The sequence below is a fragment of the Perca flavescens genome, chromosome 3, assembly GCF_004354835.1.
Source record: "Perca flavescens isolate YP-PL-M2 chromosome 3, PFLA_1.0, whole genome shotgun sequence".
Taxonomy (NCBI): Eukaryota; Metazoa; Chordata; class Actinopteri; order Perciformes; family Percidae; genus Perca; species Perca flavescens.
This window is the reverse complement of record NC_041333.1, coordinates 37,330,102-37,337,387: the sequence shown is the minus strand read 5'-3', so window position 1 is coordinate 37,337,387 and position 7,286 is coordinate 37,330,102.

Genomic DNA, 7,286 nt, shown 5'->3' with positions numbered 1-7,286 from the left:
ACACACTTACAAACAGACATACACTAACAAACTTACAGACAGACACACACACACACTCACACAGACAAACAAACATACATACTTAAACACACACACACTTACAAACACAAACGCTTACAAACACACACTTACAAACTTACAAACATACACACCCACATACACACAAACTTACAGACACACACATTTACAAACTTACAGACACACACACCCACATACACACACACACACTCACACACAAACACACACTTACAGACACAAACACACACTCAGAAACTCACGAACACACACACACACACACACACACATGCATACACACAGCCTACATGTGGCTAAGTGGCCAAATTGACTTTGAGTTAAACTCAGGAGAAGTGATTCAAATTGAGGGTTCGAGTCCCACCAGAGTCGACCTTTAGATGTTGTGTCTTCCACTTTGTAGACAAAGACCACTTACAAACAGACACACACACTTACAAACACATGACTCTTACACACACACACTTACACACAAACACGTGTGTGTGTGTAGACAGACACACACACACACTTACAAACTGGTCCGTTCCAGAAAGCAGGTTTAGTGAAAACTCTGAGTTTGTTAACCCCGAGATGAGGGAAACAGTGTTTTCCGTTCCAGAAAGAGAGGTAACTTAACCTCGGAGTCAGTTACTATGGTAACTGAGCCTGTGAAGCTAACCTGGTCGGGAACAGGTTTTCTTCAAGAAACCTCGAGTTTCTCTCAGTCTCCTCCCACCAAGAGGGAGGGGAAACTCATGTCCTCATTCATTCATTCAGTCTGGATCAGGCGCATTTCAATGCAGTTTTATTAGCTATGTAGATACCTTATCATCCTCATATCACTAACATTAGATATCTAGATACCTTATCATCCTCATATCACTAACATTAGATATGTAGATACCTTATTATCCTCATATCACTAACATTAGATATCTAGATACCTTATTATCCTCATATCACTAACATTAGATATGTAGATACCTTATCATCCTCATATCACTAACATTAGATATGTAGATACCTTATCATCCTCATATCACTAACATTAGATATGTAGATACCTTATCATCCTCATATCACTAACATTAGATATGTAGATACCTTATTATCCTCATATCACTAACATTAGATATGTAGATACCTTATTATCCTCATATCACTAACATTAGATATGTAGATACCTTATCATCCTCATATCACTAACATTAGATATGTAGATACCTTATTATCCTCATATCACTAACATTAGATATGTAGATACCTTATCATCCTCATATCACTAACATTAGATATGTAGATACCTTATTATCCTCATATCACTAACAATAGATATGTAGATACCTTATCATCCTCATATCACTAACATTAGATATGTAGATACTTTATCATCCTCATATCACTAACATTAGATATGTAGATACCTTATTATCCTCATATCACTAACATTAGATATGTAGATACCTTATCATCCTCATATCACTAACATTAGATATGTAGATACCTTATTATCCTCATATCACTAACATTAGATATGTAGATACCTTATTATCCTCATATCACTAACATTAGATATGTAGATACCTTATCATCCTCATATCACTAACATTAGATATGTAGATACCTTATTATCCTCATATCACTAACATTAGATATGTAGATACCTTATCATCCTCATATCACTAACATTAGATATGTAGATACCTTATCATCCTCATATCACTAACATTAGATATGTAGATACCTTATTATCCTCATATCACTATCATCCTCATATCACTAACATTAGATATGTAGATACCTTATTATCCTCATATCACTAACATTAGATATGTAGATACCTTATCATCCTCATATCACTAACATTAGATATGTAGATACCTTATCATCCTCAGATTACTAACATTAGATATCTAGATACCTTATCATCCTCAGATTACTAACATTAGATATGTAGATACCTTATTATCCCCATATCACTAACATTAGATATGTAGATACCTTATCTGTCCTCATATCACTAACATTAGATATGTAGATACCTTATCTGTCCTCATATCACTAACATTAGATATGTAGATATCATCCTAACATTAGATATGTAGATACCTTATCATCCTCATATCACTAACATTAGATATGTAGATACCTTATCATCCTCATATCACTAACATTAGATATGTAGATACCTTATCATCCTCATATCACTAACATTAGATATCTAGATACCTTATCTGTCCTCATATCACTAACATTAGATATGTAGATACCTTATCATCCTCATATCACTAACATTAGATATGTAGATACCTTATCATCCTCATATCACTAACATTAGATATGTAGATACCTTATCTGTCCTCATATCACTAACATTAGATATGTAGATACCTTATCATCCTCATATCACTAACATTAGATATGTAGATACCTTATCATCCTCATATCACTAACATTAGATATGTAGATACCTTATCATCCTCATATCACTAACATTAGATATGTAGATACCTTATCATCCTCATATCACTAACATTAGATATGTAGATACCTTATCATCCTCATATCACTAACATTAGATATGTAGATACCTTATCTGTCCTCATATCACTAACATTAGATATGTAGATACCTTATCATCCTCATATCACTAACATTAGATATGTAGATACCTTATCATCCTCATATCACTAACATTAGATATGTAGATACCTTATCTGTCCTCATATCACTAACATTAGATATGTAGATACCTTATCATCCTCATATCACTAACATTAGATATGTAGATACCTTATCATCCTCATATCACTAACATTAGATATGTAGATACCTTATCATCCTCATATCACTAATATTAGATATTATCTGTCCTCATATCACTAACATTAGATATCTTATCATCCTCAGATTACTAACATTAGATATCTAGATACCTTATCTGTCCTCATATCACTAACATTAGATATGTAGATACCTTATCATCCTCATATCACTAACATTAGATATGTAGATACCTTATCATCCTCATATCACTAACATTAGATATGTAGATACCTTATTATCCCCATATCACTAACATTAGATATGTAGATACCTTATCATCCTCATATCACTAACATTAGATATGTAGATACCTTATCATCCTCATATCACTAACATTAGATATGTAGATACCTTATCATCCTCATATCACTAACATTAGATATGTAGATACCTTATCATCCTCATATCACTAACATTAGATATGTAGATACCTTATCATCCTCATATCACTAACATTAGATATGTAGATACCTTATCATCCTCATATCACTAACATTAGATATCTAGATACCTTATCTGTCCTCATATCACTAACATTAGATATGTAGATATCTTATCATCCTCAGATTACTAACATTAGATATCTAGATACCTTATCTGTCCTCATATCACTAACATTAGATATGTAGATACCTTATCATCCTCATATCACTAACATTAGATATGTAGATACCTTATCATCCTCATATCACTAACATTAGATATGTAGATACCTTATCATCCTCATATCACTAACATTAGATATGTAGATACCTTATCATCCTCATATCACTAACATTAGATATGTAGATACCTTATCATCCTCATATCACTAACATTAGATATGTAGATACCTTATCATCCTCATATCACTAACATTAGATATGTAGATACCTTATATCATCCTTAGATATCACTAACATTAGATATGTAGATACCTTATCATCCTCATATCACTAACATTAGATATGTAGATACTTTATCATCCTCATATCACTAACATTAGATATGTAGATACTTTATCATCCTCATATCACTAACATTAGATATGTAGATACCTTATCATCCTCATATCACTAACATTAGATATGTAGATACCTTATCATCCTCATATCACTAACATTAGATATGTAGATACCTTATCATCCTCATATCACTAACATTAGATATGTAGATACCTTATCATCCTCATATCACTAACATTAGATATGTAGATACCTTATCATATACTCATATCTCATATCACTAACATTAGATATGTAGATACCTTATCATCCTCATATCACTAACATTAGATATGTAGATACCTTATCATCCTCATATCACTAACATTAGATATGTAGATACCTTATCATCCTCATATCACTAACATTAGATATGTAGATACCTTATCATCCTCATATCACTAACATTAGATATGTAGATACCTTATCATCCTCATATCACTAACATTAGATATGTAGATACTTTATCATCCTCATATCACTAACATTAGATATGTAGATACTTTATCATCCTCATATCACTAACATTAGATATGTAGATACCTTATCATCCTCATATCACTATCATTAGATATGTAGATACCTTATCATCCCCATATCACTAACATTAGATATGTAGATACCTTATCTGTCCTCATATCACTAACATTAGATATGTAGATACTTTATCATCCTCATATCACTAACATTAGATATGTAGATACCTTATTATCCTCATATCACTAACATTAGTTATGTAGATACCTTATCATCCTCATATCACTAACATTAGTTATGTAGATACCTTATCATCCTCATATCACTAACATTAGATATGTAGATACCTTATCATCCTCATATCACTAACATTAGATATGTAGATACCTTATCATCCTCATATCACTAACATTAGATATGTAGATACCTTATCATCCTCATATCACTAACATTAGATATGTAGATACCTTATCATCCTCATATCACTAACATTAGATATGTAGATACCTTATCATCCTCATATCACTAACATTAGATATGTAGATACCTTATCATCCTCATATCACTAACATTAGATATGTAGATACCTTATCATCCTCATATCACTAACATTAGATATGTAGATACATCATCCTCATATCACTAACATTAGATATGTAGATACCTTATCATCCTCATATCACTAACATTAGATATGTAGATACCTTATCATCCTCATATCACTAACATTAGATATGTAGATACCTTATCATCCTCATATCACTAACATTAGATATGTAGATACCTTATCTGTCCTCATATCACTAACATTAGATATGTAGATACCTTATCCTCCTCATATCACTAACATTAGATATGTAGATACCTTATCTGTCCTCATATCACTAACATTAGATATGTAGATACCTTTATCATCCTCATATCACTAACATTAGATATGTAGATACCTTATTATCCCTCATATCACTAACATTAGATATGTAGATACCTTATCATCCTCATATCACTAACATTAGATATGTAGATACCTTATCATCCTCATATCACTAACATTAGATATGTAGATACCTTATCTGTCCTCATATCACTAACATTAGATATGTAGATACCTTATCATCCTCATATCACTAACATTAGATATGTAGATACCTTATTATCCTCATATCACTAACATTAGATATCTAGATACCTTATCTGTCCTCATATCACTAACATTAGATATGTAGATACCTTATTATCCCCATATCACTAACATTAGATATGTAGATACCTTATTATCCCCATATCACTAACATTAGATATGTAGATACCTTATTATCCTCATATCACTAACATTAGATATGTAGATACCTTATTATCCCCATATCACTAACATTAGATATGTAGATACCTTATTATCCTCATATCACTAACATTAGATATGTAGATACCTTATCATCCTCATATCACTAACATTAGATATGTAGATACCTTATTATCCTCATATCACTAACATTAGATATGTAGATACCTTATCATCCTCATATCACTAACATTAGATATGTAGATACCTTATCATCCTCATATCACTAACATTAGATATGTAGATACCTTATCATCCTCATATCACTAACATTAGATATGTAGATACCTTATTATCCTCATATCACTAACATTAGATATGTAGATACCTTATCTGTCCTCATATCACTAACATTAGATATGTCCCCAGATCACCATTAGATATGTAGATCCTTATTATCCTCACTAACATTAGATATGTAGATACCTTATTATCCTCATATCACTAACATTAGATATCTAGATACCTTATCTGTCCTCATATCACTAACATTAACATTAGATATCCTCATAACATTAGATATGTAGATACCTTATCTGTCCTCATATCACTAACATTAGATATCTAGATACCTTATCATCCTCATATCACTAACATTAGATATGTAGATACCTTATCATCCTCATATCACTAACATTAGATATCTAGATACCTTATTATCCTCATATCACTAACATTAGATATGTAGATACCTTATCTGTCCTCATATCACTAACATTAGATATGTAGATACCTTATTATCCTCATATCACTAACATTAGATATGTAGATACCTTATCATCCTCATATCACTAACATTAGATATGTAGATACCTTATCATCCTCATATCACTAACATTAGATATGTAGATACCTTATCATCCTCATATCACTATCATTAGATATGTAGATACCTTATCATCCTCATATCACTAACATTAGATATGTAGATACTTTATCATCCTCATATCACTAACATTAGATATGTAGATACCTTATCATCCTCATATCACTAACATTAGATATGTAGATATCTTATCATCCTCAGATTACTAACATTAGATATCTAGATACCTTATTATCCTCATATCACTAACATTAGATATGTAGATACCTTATCTGTCCTCATATCACTAACATTAGATATGTAGATACCTTATCATCCTCATATCACTAACATTAGATATGTAGATACCTTATCATCCTCATATCACTAACATTAGATATGTAGATACCTTATTATCCTCATATCACTAACATTAGATATGTAGATACCTTATCATCCTCATATCACTAACATTAGATATGTAGATACCTTATCATCCTCATATCACTAACATTAGATATGTAGATACCTTATCATCCTCATATCACTAACATTAGATATGTAGATACTTTATCATCCTCATATCACTAACATTAGATATGTAGATACCTTATCATCCTCATATCACTAACATTAGAAAAAAAATTTGAATACTGTGAAGAAATCACCATTTACTTCTCAGTTTTTGCAGAAAAAAAAAGAAATTAGGATCACATCAAATCAATCAAAATATGGTAATTTCAAAACGATACGTCAATCTTCAATACTTGGTAGGGAATCCCTTTGCCAATCAGCCTGTGGCATTGGCTGGAAGTTATGGAAGCCCAGATTTCCTTGA